Source organism: Amblyomma maculatum, chromosome 4, assembly GCF_055883805.1.
Source record: "Amblyomma maculatum isolate TAMU_Amacu chromosome 4, ASM5588380v1, whole genome shotgun sequence".
Taxonomy (NCBI): domain Eukaryota; kingdom Metazoa; phylum Arthropoda; class Arachnida; order Ixodida; family Ixodidae; genus Amblyomma; species Amblyomma maculatum.
Window position 1 is genome coordinate 33,113,940 of NC_139347.1, and position 17,982 is coordinate 33,131,921.

The window sequence follows — 17,982 nt, forward strand, 5'->3', positions numbered from 1 at the left end:
CGCTTTGTTACTGGAATGCTGGTCTGGAATGACTCAGACGCGTATATTTTTTTCCTCCTTTTTTTTTTTTTTTTTTTTTCACTCCACAGCAGAAGGCGACACAAGTGGCGTACAAAGGGCGAGGAAAGGCTTTAAGTGAAGGCAAAAGCCCGACGCTTAAACGAGTTAAACAGTGGCGCCATGAAATGCGACGAGGCCATATATCATTGGCGAGAATAATAAAAAATAAAGAGCGGCGAATAAAAGCGAGCGTCCCTCCTGGATTGTACAATGAGTCCCATGTTTTCTGCTGGAACAACGAACGCCGGGGGCCTCGTTTGTCATCGACGGCAACAACAGAATGCTCGTGTTCTCTTCACGCTTATTATACGGGGCTGCGTATGTTTCTAGCTTTGAGTTCGCAGAATGTGTATCGAGCACCCAGCTCCGCTTTGAAAGTACAAATTATACCGTTACTGCTTTTCTATACTGTCGACTTGGTAACTGATCTGTATCGGCGTTCACAAAGTGCATATCTTTCGTAATGTGCTCTCTGCCGCCCGGGTTCTACCCCATCTCTTCTAGTTTCGTATTCCCCGCGCTATCAACCGATCCCGAATATTTGATTCTGAAAGGGGTTTAAACAAATAATTCAGTTTTCTTTCCGGAAGGTAAACAGCCATGGAAATGAATTATTCACAGGGAAATTATAATGTGACCACGTGTAACGGGGAGCTTTCGCTTGCGTGCATATTAAAAGAGTCATCAAAGAAATCCATGATAATCATACCTCTATTGTTGTACCGAAGTACACGAAGTGCAATGAAATGCACTTCAGATGAGCAAGCAAAAGCAGCATTCAGGAGAATATAGGAGATGGAGAAGGAACTGTTACCATTTCCTACGTGTGCTTCTCTTCTAGACATCACTACCGACAAAGCTCATTCCGGTTTCATGAATAATCAACAATCGTGTAGGCCTTATGGCCGCATTACAACGGCCGTTTCGTTCCCGCTATAATCGTCTCGTTCAAAGAGGTGTCATCTGCTCTCTATTGTTGCGGAAAAGAAGATTCGATTTGGAGCGTTCCGCTGCACAGAATGGTCACTTAACTTCCAAGTAACCTGTAATATTTCTGAAAGGAAAGAAGAAAACGGCCCCTAACCTAAATGACTGGTAAAAAAACGAATACGTAACATAATATATCTCTCTCTCTCTTTTTTAATGAAAAGCGATAGAGGACACTTACATTTATTGAGCTACAAGAACATATATTTTAGAAACTTACTGCCCCGAAGTTATAACTGTTTAGAGTTTGTAGGTTTCTCAAATATCGTAACACTGTTTATACTCTGTAGTTGTTGTTGTTGTGGCTGTAGGAAGAAGGAAAAGAAAATGCACGGGCCTGCTACTGGCTCTGTAGCTGAGCCACCTCCGCTGCCTCGTGCAGACATAAGAAAAAGTAGAGAAGAAAGAAAGGGAAGAGGGAGAGAAAGACGCGCGCCGCAACAACAGCCGACGTCCGCCACTAGCGGTGGCGTGTGCAATGACGGCCTACAACAGATTAAAATTCGGTGCCAGGCTAGCCCCCGCCGCAAGCGGCGGTAACCCACCTGTACCAGCCCCGTCAGGGGAGAGCGCACATGCATCAGCAGATATGCCCAAGATACTCAGTAAACATTCATGAAAAATTCAGAAATGCATTTGCCATTACACGCACAGCGTCGTTGAAATAGCGTTTATGCTTAGAAAACAGCGTACGAGGACGTTGGCATCTGCTCATACAGTCATATATAAAAAAAAAATGTATACCTGGCTGGGTTGTTTTCCTCACCTCAAAGCCTGGTTATTTGTACGTCCTGCGCGTTTCAAGCCGCGCAGATTCCCATGTCACTTTATTAGGCATTTATGTACTAATCATCATCCTTCATTAAGTGCGAGGTGTTTGCACCGGGCTGTTTTTGATTCAGCGGCTGTGAGACAAAACGGCGATGAAACGCGGCAGTTAGTCTCAGGTGGTCTTAATTAATTAGTCCTTAAAGCGCGTGCAGTCAGCACGATTAAGCAGCACGAGCTCACTTGACTCGTGGTCTCAACTTGTTCGCGCGCAAGACGTTTGAGAAGAAAAAAAAAATAATCACAATATAATAAAGAGGAAAGCAATTTCACAGTCTGCCGCCACCGAAAAATTGCTCGCCGCTGTATCCCTGACAAGAGTACCCAGAAGCATGTACACGGTTTTCACGGCGGCAGAGATGACAATGAGTGCAGTAGCTCCGGCGGTTTGCTCATTGGGGTACATTAGGAAAAAACAAGAAAAAAAAAATCTACAACAAAAAAGCGCACTTCGTCCTACAATGAAAAAAAAAAAAACAAAAAACAAAAACAGAAAGAGGCAGAAAAGGGCATCTGGCGTAAAGTAACGCCGAAAGACCTTTCAACGATTAGGACAGAATAGGGAACATTTCTCTCTCTCCGCAAATGTGATTTTATAATTCGAAGCACTTTACGAATCCAGGCGAGAAAAGCAAGCGCCGTTGCCGCGAGAGGATAAAAAAAATAGAGACATACAAAAGATTCTCCAGACAGCGAAGTGCAAGGGAACTCTGAAAGAACAAGCTGGAAAAGAACAATAAAAAAAAAAAGAACAATGCAACGTGAGCATGCAAGATGGTCGCACATCGCCGCTCCCTCCTCCCCTCCAAACGCTGTACTATTAATGCATTCCAAGTTGAAATGCCCTTTCTTTACTTTTTTCCCTCCATTCACGCCTCGCTTTTCGCTGCGAGAGCCCGGGCACGCGAGGCGGAGGCGTCCCGGGACAGCTTCTCTTCGTTTTAGCACGGCTGCGCGACCGCGCGCCACTATTCTGTCCAACTCCGGCTCTTTGCCTCACCTCGGCTGCCTCTCAGGCTTTGGCATAGTCTCTGAGGGCGTTGCTCCTCTGCATAGGAGAGGAGCACGTGCCGGCGCCAAGCAGAACGGCATTTTTGCGACGTTGACGCACTACTTTGGCCGCCGAGCGGCGCATTAAATTGCGCTTTTACGTCGCTGCCCCCAAAGGGGAAAGCCGCGGACGAACGCAGTCCTAAATGAGAAACACAAGCGGGAGAAGTTGGGTGAAGAAAATGCAAAGACGGCAAGGAAAATCAAGATGTCAGTAAAAAAATAAGAAAGAAAAGAGAACTTAGTCTCTCAAATGAAGAGATGAAAAAAAAAAAAAGTGAAATAAAAGATGGATACAACTACCGCACCTGAGTGCATAGGACATGTATAGCACATGCGCAAAAATGACTGGCTAGTAAATTTACGCATGACTTTCCTTTTTTTTTTTTTCTCTCTATTTTCCCTTTTCCTCTATGCCAGCGATTGCTGTTCTCGCGTCCCTTCTGGGGAGCGTCGACGGCCGGGGTCTTCTTGTAAGGAGTCTCTGGACATGGACAAAAGCACGAGTCCTGGGCGTTTTTAAGGAAAGAGAGCAAAAGAGGCCTCCGCTGGCGAAAATGATGCATGTTGCGGATGGCGGGAATCTCGGGGCGGTGAAAAATGGCCACCCGGCCATCGTTGAGAGGTGTCCGCACAGAATGTTGGAGAAAAGCAAGTGAAAAAAGAAAAAAAAAAAGAATTAGCACGTTGAATACAAATAAAATATGGGGTTGTAACCGTGTGAGGAGCACAGGGACGCAGAAAAAAAGAAAAGCTATGCGATTAACAAAGGACCAGGAAGAGACAATGTGTCCAAAAGTGCGGTGTTTAAGGCAAACCAAAGAAAAGAATAGGGAAGCATAGAGTTTGCCAGAACTAATGACAGCTCCGCTGTACAGAACCGCGTGATGTGCTATACTGCCTATGCGCTAGTGTATCCGCGCGTGAAATGCTCATCCAATACCGGTTACAGAGAGGGAGGGAGAGCGAGAGAGCCCTTTCATTATAATTCAATTACCGCTTCCGTCCTCCGCTTTCTTCTCGTTTCAGTGTGCAGAATAACCACCGACGAACGCATACATAAAAAAGTGGGGGAGCGAAAAAGAAAGCGAAGTGGTACTGTGCCTTATTGAAGTTCATGGAGCATTGTGTAGCTTTCCTTTCGTATCCCACCCCTCCCCCCTTTTTTTTATGAAGCCGTACAAAAGAATGGGGTGTGATAACAGAAGAAAAGAAAGCTACTTGTCACCGCATTTTAGAAAAACGCAACTCTAGTGCGTGCACCACTGAGAGGGACCGGACCACTCCTTCGGCATTAAACGCATATTGACATAAAAGGCGAGGAAATGAAAATTTTGTATATAGCCAGAGGTGCCAAAGAAAAAAAAAATATCTACCATCATTCTACCGCTTTGCCTGTTAGTTATCTTGCAAGGGCATACACAGAGGAAATAAAAAAAAAAAGGAGATGAAAAGAGACAAGACGTTGCAGTAATGCAGTGAGTGAGCACAAACTAAACTACTGCTCTGGTCGCTCGAAAGCAGAGGAAAGAGTACAGAACAAGGGTTGAGGGGAGCCACAGTTCTCAAGCCAAGCAGGAGGAGAAATGCATCCATTGCAGCATGTGATAAACCACACCGGAGAGGACAGCAGATGGATGAGCGACAGTTAAAACTCTTCTCTGCCCGGAGATACAACGGTACCGACCTTACGTGAGTACACACTGAGTGGAAAAGAGAACAGTGCTAGTCGTCACATGCATGATGCAAGTATGAAAGGTATAGATGTGCACAAACAGTGATAACGGCCGTGCTGCTCGCTAGATGAAGAAAAATTGATCACCGGCTTATCTAGAGTAATGTGCCCTTCTTTCAGAAATCCTCCAAAATTGCCGTATCAGCCGAAAATCACAAGCGACGAGATAACTGCTTCCGCCAGTTGTCAACTTGGATTACGCCTTGATGCCATTCACTCTTCTAAGAATCGGTGCTTCGACTAATGGCTTCAGAGGACGATTTCGGTGCTTATTGACACATCTGGTTATACGCCGTCTCGGTTACCTGGCACGTTGACAAGCTTGCGAGAGGTTCCAGTTCTGTTTTCATAGCTTTGAGGAGCGCAAGATGCTTTAATAAGGTAGAGAAGCGAAAAAAAAAAAAAGCTGTTTAAAAAAAATACGTCCGGAATCTAAGCATTCCACCACAGAAGAGGCGGAAGCAACTGCACCAAGTCCTGTAGAAAAGCAAATAAAATCAAAGAGGGATAGGAGGCAGAGTACAGACCGAAAAGGACACCGCCATGCAGCTTATCGCCTTCTCAACTAACGCATTCTGTTTTATTGCGCCTTCCCAGGTAAAATCGGGCCGTATACGCTCTAGATACCGAAGCTGGTCGACAGAGTGGAACACACTTAGCCGTGCGCCGCCAGACGCGATACAAAAGTCGACCAGACACACTCTCCAGAACACTAACGTCGGATACGTAGCGCGAAATGCAGCGGGGAGAAGTACTAAATGTCAAAGCAAAGGCGTGCCGTATTACACACTGACGCTTTCACGCAACCGAACAGAGCCGACCGACGATCGCCTCAATTGGCTCACTCACGCACCGGGTAAGCGAAGCCATTGCTTTCTTATCCAGCCCAGACACTTAAAGGCGTTTCCTCCGTCTCCTCTCGGAATGTGCGGATGTAGAAAGATAGACAACGGCCAGTACTCGTATCCTCGCTGCATCGAATCCGCGTGTCGGTGCACTGTGTGCGAAGAGCGTCTTTCAGATGGGTTCGTCAGACTGCGGAGAGCACGGGGCAGCTGTCGCCGCTGCCTCGGAGCATCGCCCACCACCAACGCCGGTCAGGGAAGAGGATGTGCTCTTCCATCTCGCGAGAAATCGGGAGAACGGCAGAAATAACGCAATGGGAAGGATCGGTCGAGAAACGGCCAGACCTCGAGGCCGATAAACAAGCGGATAGAAAGAAAGATCCATTTGCAAGATCGAAGCACCGTATAGCTATAGGTGTGCAAGAGGAGACAAAAAAAAAGAAAAAAAAAAAGAAAGAAGGCTTCGCCGTCGAAAGGTGGTATGACGAAATACATAATGCAGGCGTCCATATATGTACGACAGCCCGGGGCAGCGCTACTCTTCTCGCAAACCGGTATTCCACGAAATGCCCAAGTGTTTCCCAATTTAATCTCCCCCGTGCGAGTTTCGCATACCCTTTGCCCGTTTCGATCCGAACTGTAACAACGCTGACTCTGATACGACGATCAGTACAGGAGGCATCGGCCGAAAAAGGGCGGGGATAACATAGCTGGCGCTACTTTCGCAAGCAGCTGTATGCTTAAACTTGACAGCTGTGGCAACGCTACTTGTCTTCGCCTTTAGCTTGCTACGATTTCGTTCACGCTTGCGGGTTACCAGCCATGTTTCGCAACGTTCGCGCGAATACTTGCGGAAGCTAACCAGAAGAAGAATATGATGAAATGAAAGTTGTGAAATAAAGTAGGATGTCTGCTTCCATCGTGGATGTCGACGCGCCTTCGATTAGTATGTATGAGCGCGCAACCTGGAGACAGTGTGTGCAGGTAGTACAGGTGCAGGGTGCTGCGAACCATGCTGAGGTACAGCATACGTGTCAGCATCTATATTTGCCCAGACGGCGTCGAACCAATGTGATGAAATATGAGCTCGCAAGACAAAAAAAAAAAAAAAAGAAAACTACAAAGCGCCGTGCGAGATGTTTCGTCACCGTTCAGAAGCACTGCCGCTTCTTCTTTTCCCAAAATTACTTCTTTCTTTTCTTTTTCTTTTTTTTTTGTCACAAACGCCGAAACGCGCACGGAGAGAAAAATCGCTAACGACAGGATGCTGAAACAGACGGCGAGCAAATGTGACAGCCGCAGCCAAGCCCCGTTCTCTTTGTTTTGTTTTTCTTGGCCGACGAGCAGCGCTTCACTGTGGCGGCAGAGATAAAGATTGGGCCATTTTTATTTTTATTTTCAGGATAACTTACTTTTCTATTCCCTGCAACGCAGTTTCGCAGTATGAAACATTGAGAACAAAATTCGACGACTTTAGCATGACGTCAGTATACTATAGCGGCGCTACAAGCAGTAAGAGTCGGAAAACAAACGAGGAAATCGGAACCAGAGAAGCGAACTATTTGTCACCACGACACAAAAACACATTCTACCCCCTAGTCTAAATGAGTGAATGCCTTCTGTATACGTTGGACAAAACAAACTAAGACAAACAAAATAGGGTGAAACTTGCTAAACGCTTCTAAAATCAGGATATCTCGGATAACGAAGAAATACAGCCACGAAAAGCCAACAATTTAATTAGCTTGTCTGGTCTTAAATTCCTCCTGCCTACTCTCTCTCTCTATCGTCTCTCTCTCTATCGTTCTCTCTTCTCCCAGCTCCATTTCTTTGAGGTCATCGCTTTGATACCAGATAGCAAAAGCAATGATTGTGCGCGCTGGTTGTGACGAGGTGGGAACCAGCAGGGCCGCGTATGATGGAGGTCGAAGCATTTATTTTGGATTTGCTTTAGCCGCCCGTGATGAAAGGAGTGCTCTGTCCGGAACCTCGATGGCTAATGCGATCCGGCACATCCGCTCTATCACCAGTTGCTAGTTGCCCGGGACCGAGCCTAACAGCGCAGCCACGGCAGATGCTAAAACACTATGGAAGAATATGATTATTCCATAGTGAACGACACTAAAAACGATACCGGGGCGCTCCCGTCTGGGTATCAAGTGACGCCAGCAGTGCGACGCAGGTTTCTGGCCGGAGCGAACTATGAAAGACGAGCTCGCTGTCTTTGTGGTACGGTATACGATGTTTGTACGCCTTGTAACGCGTGCTACAAATATGAACATTTTTTTTTTTTTTTTTCTCGCCAGTACTCTCTGGAGGACGAGCTCCGATTCTGCAAATACGACGTGCCCCCAAACGAAAAACATTGAGCAAAAGCTAATTGACGCGTTTTCATTACTGAACTAATTAAAAATTCAATTTACATGGTGCCTGCTGTATCCTCAGTACAACCTTACAGCTAAAATAAATCTGAAGTACGTTACCTATCTATAAAAAACCTTTTACCCTCTAAAAAAAAAGTACGACTTTGTATACGGGGCGACGTTGTATACGACTTTGTATACGGGGCGACGTCCGTAAAAGCCTGCATATATAGTTAAAAAGCCTTATATAGAGCGAACAAGCTTGTAAGTTATATAGGGCGGAGAAGCTTGTTCATAGGGTGCACAGTAACTGAGCGCCCGAAAAAGCGACAACAGGAATCGTACACCGAACCGCGACGAGTTCCGCGAGCGCGAACTGAAAGAGCAGTCACCAGCGAAACCGAGCACGCTCGCTGCCGAATCAATTTGCCGCGGGTGCGCGCGCTCTTTAGAGCCAAGTTATACGCGACCCCGTTTATGCGGAAACCGAATCGGCATTTCCCAAATGACGGGAAATTGGAAGGAACGCGGTTGCTCATGTGGATGGGAAGGAGAAGGCAGGGGGAGTCCGTCCGATCGACGCTTATCCGATTATGAGGGGGAACCTCAATAAGGTGACTCTGCTTACGTGTTTAAGGATTAAGAGAGTTTGCCGTCGGCTGTCGACCTTAAAGAGAAATAGGGTTATCGGCTCGCAGCCAGGTATCGAACGAATGCAACCGCAGAAAAGCTGAATATGAACTTCGTGGCGGAAGGCAGGTATGCTTAGTTCACTTCGTTTGCAATTCGACCTTCTCCGATGCAAGCGATCTAAAATTAGTTTCGCGCTCGTCTCTCCAGCCTGACCTTTGAAAATTATTCTGGCGCAAAGGAATTTCGCAGCGACCGGGGAGATGTAACCACATCAGGCTTTGCTCCTTCGAATTCGCTGAGAACGTTCGTCCTTTTCGTGGGAACAATTATATTAGTCCGTGAGTGAATAAGTCTTGTGGACTATAAGCGGTACAAGATGAACAGAATAGATGGGTAACAGTGAGAGAATATTAATAAAGGAGGTATTCGACAAATACTTTCGCTGTATCATTAGAGAGCAAAGCGAAACTAAATTAAGGGCGTGAAAACAGCGCGGTACGAATGTGTGGCTTTCAACAAAACAAAAACATGGGTCGCTGACGCCGTCTCACTGGAGCGGAGTTTCAGAGCGCGAGTGTTCAATGAACGATCAGATCGCGCTTGAGAACAAGAAATGAACGGGGCATAAAGCGTATCAAAAAGCCATAACGAATCGCGGAAGAAGTGGAGATTTTACAAAGTGAGTAAAAAATAATACAAGGATTCATCGCTGCAGAACCAAATATTGAGCGAAAGCATTAGCTGCGGGTTACCGAGCGTTCTTCTTCTCTTTTTCTTCTTCCTCAGTCCACTGATATGAACGTGCCTTAGTGGCCTACAGGGGTAACGTGAATGCCAGGGTTCTAGCAGGCCGATTCTGACATAACCGTCCCATGTGAAACGAGAGACCTAAGTTGGCAGCTCCTGCCAGCTTGGGGTAGTCTACGGCGGTCGTCAAAAGGTCAAAGGTCAATAGTAGATCTTTCTCGCACCACTGGTGGGTAAAGCGCGAAAGAACGGTGCGGTAATAAGTAATACGTTGAGAGAAAGGAATGCCTTTTTTTTTTCTTATTATTATCATCAGCACCTGTTCAAACGCTAACCTCCGGCTCAGCCCCCACAAAACCGCTTTCACCTTCAAATTAATCCACGAGCGTGTCGAACCACCAAAAGAGTCTTTAGAAACTACAAAAATAGCAATGAAAATCAAGTCTTCCGGAGTTCATTTTTTTTTAATGTCAGCTGCAGAGAGGCCTTCGTAATAAATTATATATATATATATATATATATATATATATATATATATATATATATATATATATATATATATATATATATATATATATATATATATATATATTTGTGTTTAGAATATAGTTTAGTCGAAACTGGGAAGCGAAAACTAGTTTTGCCGACATTCTGAACGCAACTGACTGATTATCTCATGAAGGAATTGAAGCACCGAAAGCTATAACGAAATAACTGTAATTCGTTTCGGCAGCAACATCGGACACAGAGTTCTGTGACAGAATAAAAAATTAAAAAGTTGCAATTTCCAGACGGATGCTTCAGTGCACTATACTGACTCCCTCTTCTCAAAGGCGTTTTTATCTGCACGACGGCTAGTCGAGATTCGGCACGCTCTGCGATACAAGCCAGCGTCATTAAAAAGTTTCGATAAAAAAAATACAGAAAGAAAGAGACTCCAGACTGCAACGGCTGAAAGGCAAAACGATGTTTGGAACACACGTGCCCACTAGGAACCTATTCAGCAGCCAAGCAAACAGTTTTTAGAGCTGAGCCTGGGCTTTTGGGGCTCTCATTTAAACAAGGTACAGAAAGCAGCGTCCGCTGTTCTCCACACACCCGTCGCTTGTTAACGCGCACCCCTCAGCGGGCGTTATTTCCTCTCTGTTTCGTTTATTTACCCTTGAACGCGACACTGTTTACTCCAGAAGACCGTCGCCCGAGCACCAACAATAAACTTTTTTGCTTTTCTTTTTCCGGGTGCTGAAAACGTGCCTGAGCACTGAAGGCGGCAACTCTTATCACGGATCCTGACTTCTTTTTTTTTCGCTCGCTCCTTAACGCACTGTTTTTGAGAATGAAAGAAGGTATATACTAAAGGGGAACAGAAAGAAGGGAAAAGTGGGGCTCGCAATGAAGAAAGTGAAGAGCGGAGTCGCTTCAGGAGCACGCAATGTCACTCTCGCGGAGCTCTGTTACGAAACTGTAAGCAAGAAACAGGAAACGGAATAAAATGCCGTTCATAAGAGGAACGTGTTTATACTGCGCTTAATTCAATCCAACAGTCATAATACACACGTGGCGGAAATAGAGCACGAGGAAAACTGTAAAACACGAAGTCCGCAAACATATTCGCGCGCAAACGTATTCGCGCTAGACGTGTTCTCAGAAGCCGTTACAAATCTAAAAGATTGAAAATAGTACGCCGCTACGCAACTTTGAACACCTTTTCTGCGTTTATGAAACTTTAAAGTAGCAACGAACTGCATATTAATTTTGTTTTGTTTTGCTTGATTTGGTACAGGTTGGTTCGTTCGGTTTTCGTTGGTTCGGCTCGATCGGTTTCGTCAGCGATCGCGGGAATCACTCGCACAGCGATGAACTACATGTTTCAGTTTGTTTTGTTTTGTTTGATATAGTTCAAGTTCGTTCAGTTCCGTTCTGGTTTGTTCGGCTCGGCTTAGTCGGCGCCCGCGGGAACTAGCCGCATTGTTGCCCTTGTCCGTGCATGGTTAAACAAGCGTGACCGGGTCGACCCAGGCAGGCATAATGACGTGAACAGGATGTCACGAGTCTGGTGAAAAAGAAAAAAAAAACATTTCTCGTTGAGTCTGGGTATACATGGTACAAAGAAAAAAAAAGTGCATAAATATAGCACGCCAAAAGCACGAAGACTGTTCTCAACGCAGTTTGACGTTAAGTGGTATGAGTTATGTTGACTTTGATGTTACATCGCATACAAATAACTGAAATGTGCAGGCAAGCATTATTCGTGCATTGTCTCGCACGGAAAGTAAGCCACCTAGCACAAATACCCCAAGAAATAAGATCGAACACAGATAAATAGCGATGCTCAGTGCAGCATTAACAGTGCTGCTAAGGCTGAAAGCTCTAGACTGCATTGCTTTCAAATCTTGTAAAAATAAAATAAAAACTAAAGACTACGAGAAAGCAACAAGCTCTGTTATGGGCTAGAAAATATCGCTGAAACAACAAAACGAAACTAGCAGACAGGTTCTCTGGCATGCCTCTCATAATGAAACTGTCAAGGAAAGAAGCACGTACGAGGGTTAAGCATTTAATTTCATATTCGTTGCGAAAAAAAAATAGTAAAAAAAAAAGACAAAACGATAGAAAAATAACAGCAGTGCGTCCCCTGCAGCGCGTGTCACCTTTTCGAGACACATTCTTCCTTCGCGATAACCAGATTGTTCGCGAATCTCCACGGAACTAGGGCTATAGTGACGGAAGCAGCACAATGCGCAAATGCAAGGGTGGTCCGTCTCTCAGTGCCATCACGACGTGAAAAGTAAGCGCACGCACAAATGGCGTTGCCGAAGAAAGCAATCCCCCTGCGCGGCGCAAGCAGAAAAATAATGTCAGCTCCGAAGTCGACAGATTTTGCTGTCCGGCTCAGCGATTTTTGTTAGTATTTTGTTTTGAAGGCATCCAGACAGTCTTGTTTCTTTTTCTTTCTTTCTTTCTTTCTTTCTTTCTTTCTTTCTTTCTTTCTTTCTTTCTTTCTTTCTTTCTTTCTTTCTTTCTTTCTTTCTTTCTTTCTTTCTTTCTTTCTTTCTTTTCTCTCTTTCTTCCTTTCCTACTTTCTTTCTTTCTTCCCGTTTTTCGTTCGCTGGGGTTTAAGCAGTTTCAAGAACTCCGCGGACCTTAAGAGCTCGCAACACTAGCGCCGAACTCTGTTAGGTGTCAGCTACGTAAACACTACAGAAACGAAACTAAACATGAAAGTGGGGGCAGAAGGCGCGAACCTGGTTGACGAAAGAAGGCGGAAAAGCGATCTTTCGTGTACCAGTCCTCCGGACCGTAGCCTCTCGACAGGAGCTATACGGAGAGCGGACTCGTTCCCAAGGCCAAACGCCTCTTGCGCTTCGATGGGACTTTACGTCCTGGAACAAAGGCGCCACAAGGCAGCTCCTTGGCGTATACTCGGTCCCTTAGTCTGAAGACAGGGTCCATGCACTGCCAAAGACAGTTAGCGACAAAAGCTAAATAAAACAAAGAAAGCTCTGCGAACGGCAAAATGACGCAGTCGCCTGTCGTCTGTTTCTACTGTTTTTTTTTTTTTTAACCTTAACCTCACGCTCGTTTTCTTTATTATTTTTGTTTTCCTGACCGGGTGCTACTTCACAGCATGCTGGGAGGAAATTATAGCCTGAGACACAAACGCGATAAATCCCCTATCCGTACTCTGTCTTCAACGGGGTGAGAGCGGAATCACTCACTCTCAACCCTTTTCCGGGCTGGCCTTTCTTTCTATGTATACGCTCCTCCCTCCCCCTCTCTCTTTCCCTCCCTCCCTCCCCCCCCCCCCCCCCTCTCTCTCTCTCTCTCTCTCTCTCTCTCTCTCTCTCTCTCTCTCTCTCTCTCTCTCTCTCTCTCTCTCCATCCTTTTTTTTCTTCGTTTTGCTAATGTTCAACCGCTCCGCTTCGCGATTTCCAGAGCGTTGCTGCATCCGCTTAGCGCGAGAAACGAGATAATGTCGCGCACGGCTGCTATCACTTTCCTTTTTTTTTTTTATTCCTGCAATAGCGTCCCTTCGCGCTCTAATAAGAATGACGGAATCCAACTTCACGCTCTTAACGTAAGCTCCCTCCGTATACATTGCGCCCGTCTTCCAAAATCCGCTAAAATCCTACATTGAAGCACAATTCGGAGCGATCGGAAACTGAATATGCAATCTAAAGAAAAAGCAATATGAAGAGTACCAAACGAGAATGAATATGCCCAGGATAAAGCTCGTTCCTTGCACAATTTCTGTCCCAATCATGAATCATTCAGAAGTGCATCCTGTGATTGCATTCCGCACGGAGGAATAGGGACGACTGAAAAGATTCAACGGGAGCTCGCGAAGATGGAAAGAAATAACAAGAAAAAACTGTGGGTCAAACATTTGAAACCTTCAGCACCTTGAGCACTAGGAGCAAACGGATTTTCCGCATTGAAACGTCCATCGTATTCTGGAATACGGCGCATAGACAAAGAGTACGTAGAAAGAGAAAAACAAAATGACAGAAAGCGGCCCGGGAGGGAAGAAATGAAGCAAAGGGACTGTGAACAACGGTTGTGCAGGAGAATGGAGGAGAACACGTTCTGGTTTTTTTTTTTTCCCCCCGCCTATGCGTCTTATATCCGTCTATGCAACACTCTACGATCAAGGATTATCCGGGTAATCAACACATTCCGGTTGATGACTTCCTTTTTCAAGTCCGCGCTTCCCGTTCTCGCAAGAGTTCGTCGGCATAACCACTTTCTTTTTTGTTCGCCCAACGGTGATTTTGTATGGATCTGGGGCGCGCAGAACGGTCCCGCTACGTTTCCAAGAGAGCCTAAGGGATTTAAGTGAAGGGACTGATCCCCGCATTTGATGACGTACGTATGCAAACGCGGCAAGAAATGAAAGCAGGTTGAGACATGCAAAACAAAATCCTCGCAGACGGTGCATAATAGGGATACTCCGAAGGAGTCTCTGTCTGTGCTATTCATCTAGGTCACTGAGCGTCGAGTAGCAGACGTCTTTTCTTGAAACAATGGCTGCTTCACCAGCTCTTCGCTACCGTTCACCCAGTGGCATCCATTCTTGTGTCTATTTCAGCAAAACTAGAGCTCCGAAGGCTACAAGAGAATGTGGAGAAAATGGTAAGGGTCAATTTGTAAAAAATAATCCCGACATCCCGTTTGTTCTCTTTTTTTTTTTTTTAAGTCTAGAGTAAAATGTACATTTTGTTTGGTCTCAAAATGAAGAGGAGGTGACCATATATATTTATAGGCACCACAAAATCTAAGAGACGAACATACAGCCTACGAAGGCCGTATTCTCTGTCTCATCAGCTTTGATGGTACAGTAGAACTTAAGTGAGCGGCCAATTACAGAAGTCGTAGGGTAGCGGGTCTACGCGTCGGCGCGAGCTTTCGCCCCTCAAAGTGCACACTGGAATAGTGAGTTGAGGTTGCCATTCAACCACGGTCCGATCACTTCGCTCGGGCGCCACGCTTGAAAGACGAGGCAATAGCCAATTCCAGGGAACGAAATGGATCCTAAATGGGCAGTGGACCCTTACAAAAAACGGCGCCAGGTCCTCTACGACATGCACATTAAGAAGAGACAGGTGCATTTTTAGTTTTTATGTTATTTTCGGTGAAGGCTTCCTCAGCTACACTTGATTGAAATGCAATCAATGTGAAAAAAAAAAAAAAATATCTGCTCAGTGCAGTTCTGTTCAGTACAATTTAGCATTACAGCCAGCAAGGACGCGGCGTGAAAAACAAAACAAAACAACAATACATTCAAAGTTCTACTAGTGTAAACAAAAAGAAAATATTCTTTATCCTAGGTTACAAAGTACCGGAGTAAAAGTTCAATAGGAAAAAAAACAAGTAGAATAACTGACGGCCATTAGTGCCAAATGCGAATTAGGTGCGCTAGCGCCTCGGCTTTCACTTCGATTTCTGCTCGAGGTTCGGCTTTCAAGGTCAAGTAAGGACTGGTGGCCTCATTGTAGCGCCCCATAGCATTTTGGGGCCGCCTAACACTCTTAGGGGGGGGGGGGGGGGGGCGACTGAGGTGTTTCCTGGGTACATTGCGCATGGACGCAAGTTGATGAAGACAACGACAGGCGAGGCTGGTCTGCATGAGCCATCACGGGTTCGGAGCCCACTCGAAACTGTTCTATTTTCGTTCGCTTTGGCATCAGCTCTTGCCTGTCAACCACCTGCTATAGACCAAGTACAGGACAAAAACAGGCGAAGTCGGAGAATGCGGGCTCTAATTGCCTGGCTCTAACTACCACATGCAAGGATCGAACTGACAGCAGCGCAATCAGCCAATCAGGGCTCTAGTGTGAGCGCATTAGAAGATGCAAGGAAATGCTAAACTCTGTTTTGATACCAGACTCCGATTGAGGATACTCAAATTACACTTCATCAGTGCTCGATCAAGTAAACAAGGCATCATCGTCGGTTAAAAAAAAAAAAAAAAAAAAGATTGGGGGGGGGGGGGGGGGCGGGGGGGACGAGTGAGTAATGGGTTCAGAGATAGTTCCTTTAATTTGAAACACAAGAATGTAAAAAAGAAAGCTTGCGTTTTTTTTTTTTCTTTTTCTCTTTCATTAGTGATGCCTTCTGGTTTCGGATTGCAGCGGATAAAACGACCGCCCGCATCTCCTGAAGGCCTTTGGGTTCGGGTTTCAGGGAATAGGGCCGTCGAGGTGCTCAAGTGGCAGATGACTTAGGCTTGCCGTCGGCCGGAAGCTAATATACGGGAGACACGTGCCGAGGGAAGAAGCAGCCGGCGTGTATATACGGTCGCCCGATAGCTGCGTTTAATTTCCGCTGGCGCAATTTCCGACCGCCACGGGACACGGGCCATCTATCTCCTCCGGTGCGCAGTCGCCGCCGATAGTGTCACGGCGCTGCTGCTGCAGGCACGTGCTCGAGCGCATTAATAAGCACTTCACCGAGAGCAAGCACGCGATCATACACGCACGCTGTGGGGTGCACAGGAGCCGCTGCTCTCAGGCGCACCGCGAATAACACGAGGTGTTTGTGTGGCGGCGACCTTCGCCTAGACGACAAGATGGCTCGTCGAGTGCCTTATTAAAAGCTGAGGACGGTTTCAGGAGATCAGCGGAGCATCGAGATCCTACTTGCTTCGCAGCGTTGCTACTGCTTCCGAATTGGGGCATCTGCCATCGATGGTAGAAGTAGTTTCCGCCCCCCCCCCCCCCCCCCTCCCCCCACCCCACTGCGTGTTTTTCTCGCCTTTTTTTTTTTTGTTTCCTTTTTTTTTCACATCATTCAGTATATAATAAGGAGGAAAACCCTTGCGGCTGCCTTGTGCGATAAAGGTGAAATTACCTGGCTCTTCATTACTGTGTTTGCTTATTTCCTTTACACTCATGATTGTAGGCGTTAAAGCGCTACGCTAATCGTCGTAGAGTGGAGGTGCTTGCAAGTAGCCTTCATTGCACGTGCGATGGATGCATTGTTACGGCATGAGGACGCATTCAGCATTAACGTACTGGACATTATGATGAATACAATGCACTGTAGGTGAATCTACTGTAATACACTAAATACGCCTACAATTATTGTACTGGATATAATAAGCCTCGCATCTCCTCGACACGTAAATTAATTGTTATTCACTGTGGAATGCGTCGACGGCTGAGAACGAACAGGAGAAAGCGGCAGCGCTGCAAAAATGCTTTGCACTTATCACTCCGGCTTTACGGCATAGCTGCCTTCCATGAAGTGCTGTCGAGACGGCGCTAAGAGGCGGCGTTTATGCTCTAAACGACGGTCCGGACAGCGAGGTGATTTAGAAACGATCAGGTTTAAGCGCGCACTGAAATGTGTGTCAAGAACTCATTCTCGCTGGCTCTCGGACCTGCGTCGGCAAATAAAGTTTTCCCTCTCTATCTCTCTCGAGGAAAGGCGCCGACCGTGTATGGTGATTGCACTGAGTTACCGCTACTGCAAGTTGCTGGGGCAGCAGCTTTCGTGTCAGGAGTGCGAAACATTTATGAAGGAAAAAACTAAAGGTAAACACGGGAAAATAGAAAGAAACGAAATGGCTGGGTATTCTTGGCTTCATCTATTCTTGTACAATTCCTTTAACCGTCCGAGACGGCGCTTTCTTTAACAAACTTAACTGTCCTCAATATTGTTTTTAATAGATATAAAGAGAATGAAATTATCGGTAATAACACACTCATCACGGCATTCCTAAGCGCGACTGTAATGAAATTGTCACCATATATAAAGAATGGTGATGTTAATGATGATGATGTTGATGATAATGTTAACATTACCATGTAAGATGGTAATGTTAACCGTGCCTCTTTCTCTCAAGTGTACTCTGCGATGCCAGTGCGCGCCACAAATCTTCGGGTGCCCAGAATTCACCCAGAGCCCTCCATTACGGCTTGTCTTCCTCTCTCCCCTCGGGTGCGGCAGTTACTGGGTCTTTTATGCTATAGCACAGAGCCCGCACTAGAATATACAAATCCGACATCCGCCGGCGTCGTCACACTGTGGTGTCAAGATACCACGCGACATGGCAGAGCGGTGGTTAGTCCATAGCAGGTTTGCGACGTCACGAGACCGCACGAACTGATCGAGTTGGCGTCAATCGCCAGATGCGCTTGATCGTCTGCATACGTGTTAAGAAAGCTATGCATGCGTATCAGCTTGGAATGAAGTTAAAATGAAAGCCGCGCTTGTCTACCGTAGCGACAA

General features: G+C 46.0%; 1 protein-coding gene across 3 annotated transcripts in view; it reads right to left on the minus strand.

Moving 5' to 3' along the window:
• The window catches only part of LOC146190648 (uncharacterized), a 273,402-nt gene that overhangs the window by 60,022 nt on the left and 195,398 nt on the right, over positions 1 to 17,982 (minus strand). The window lies entirely within an intron of this gene.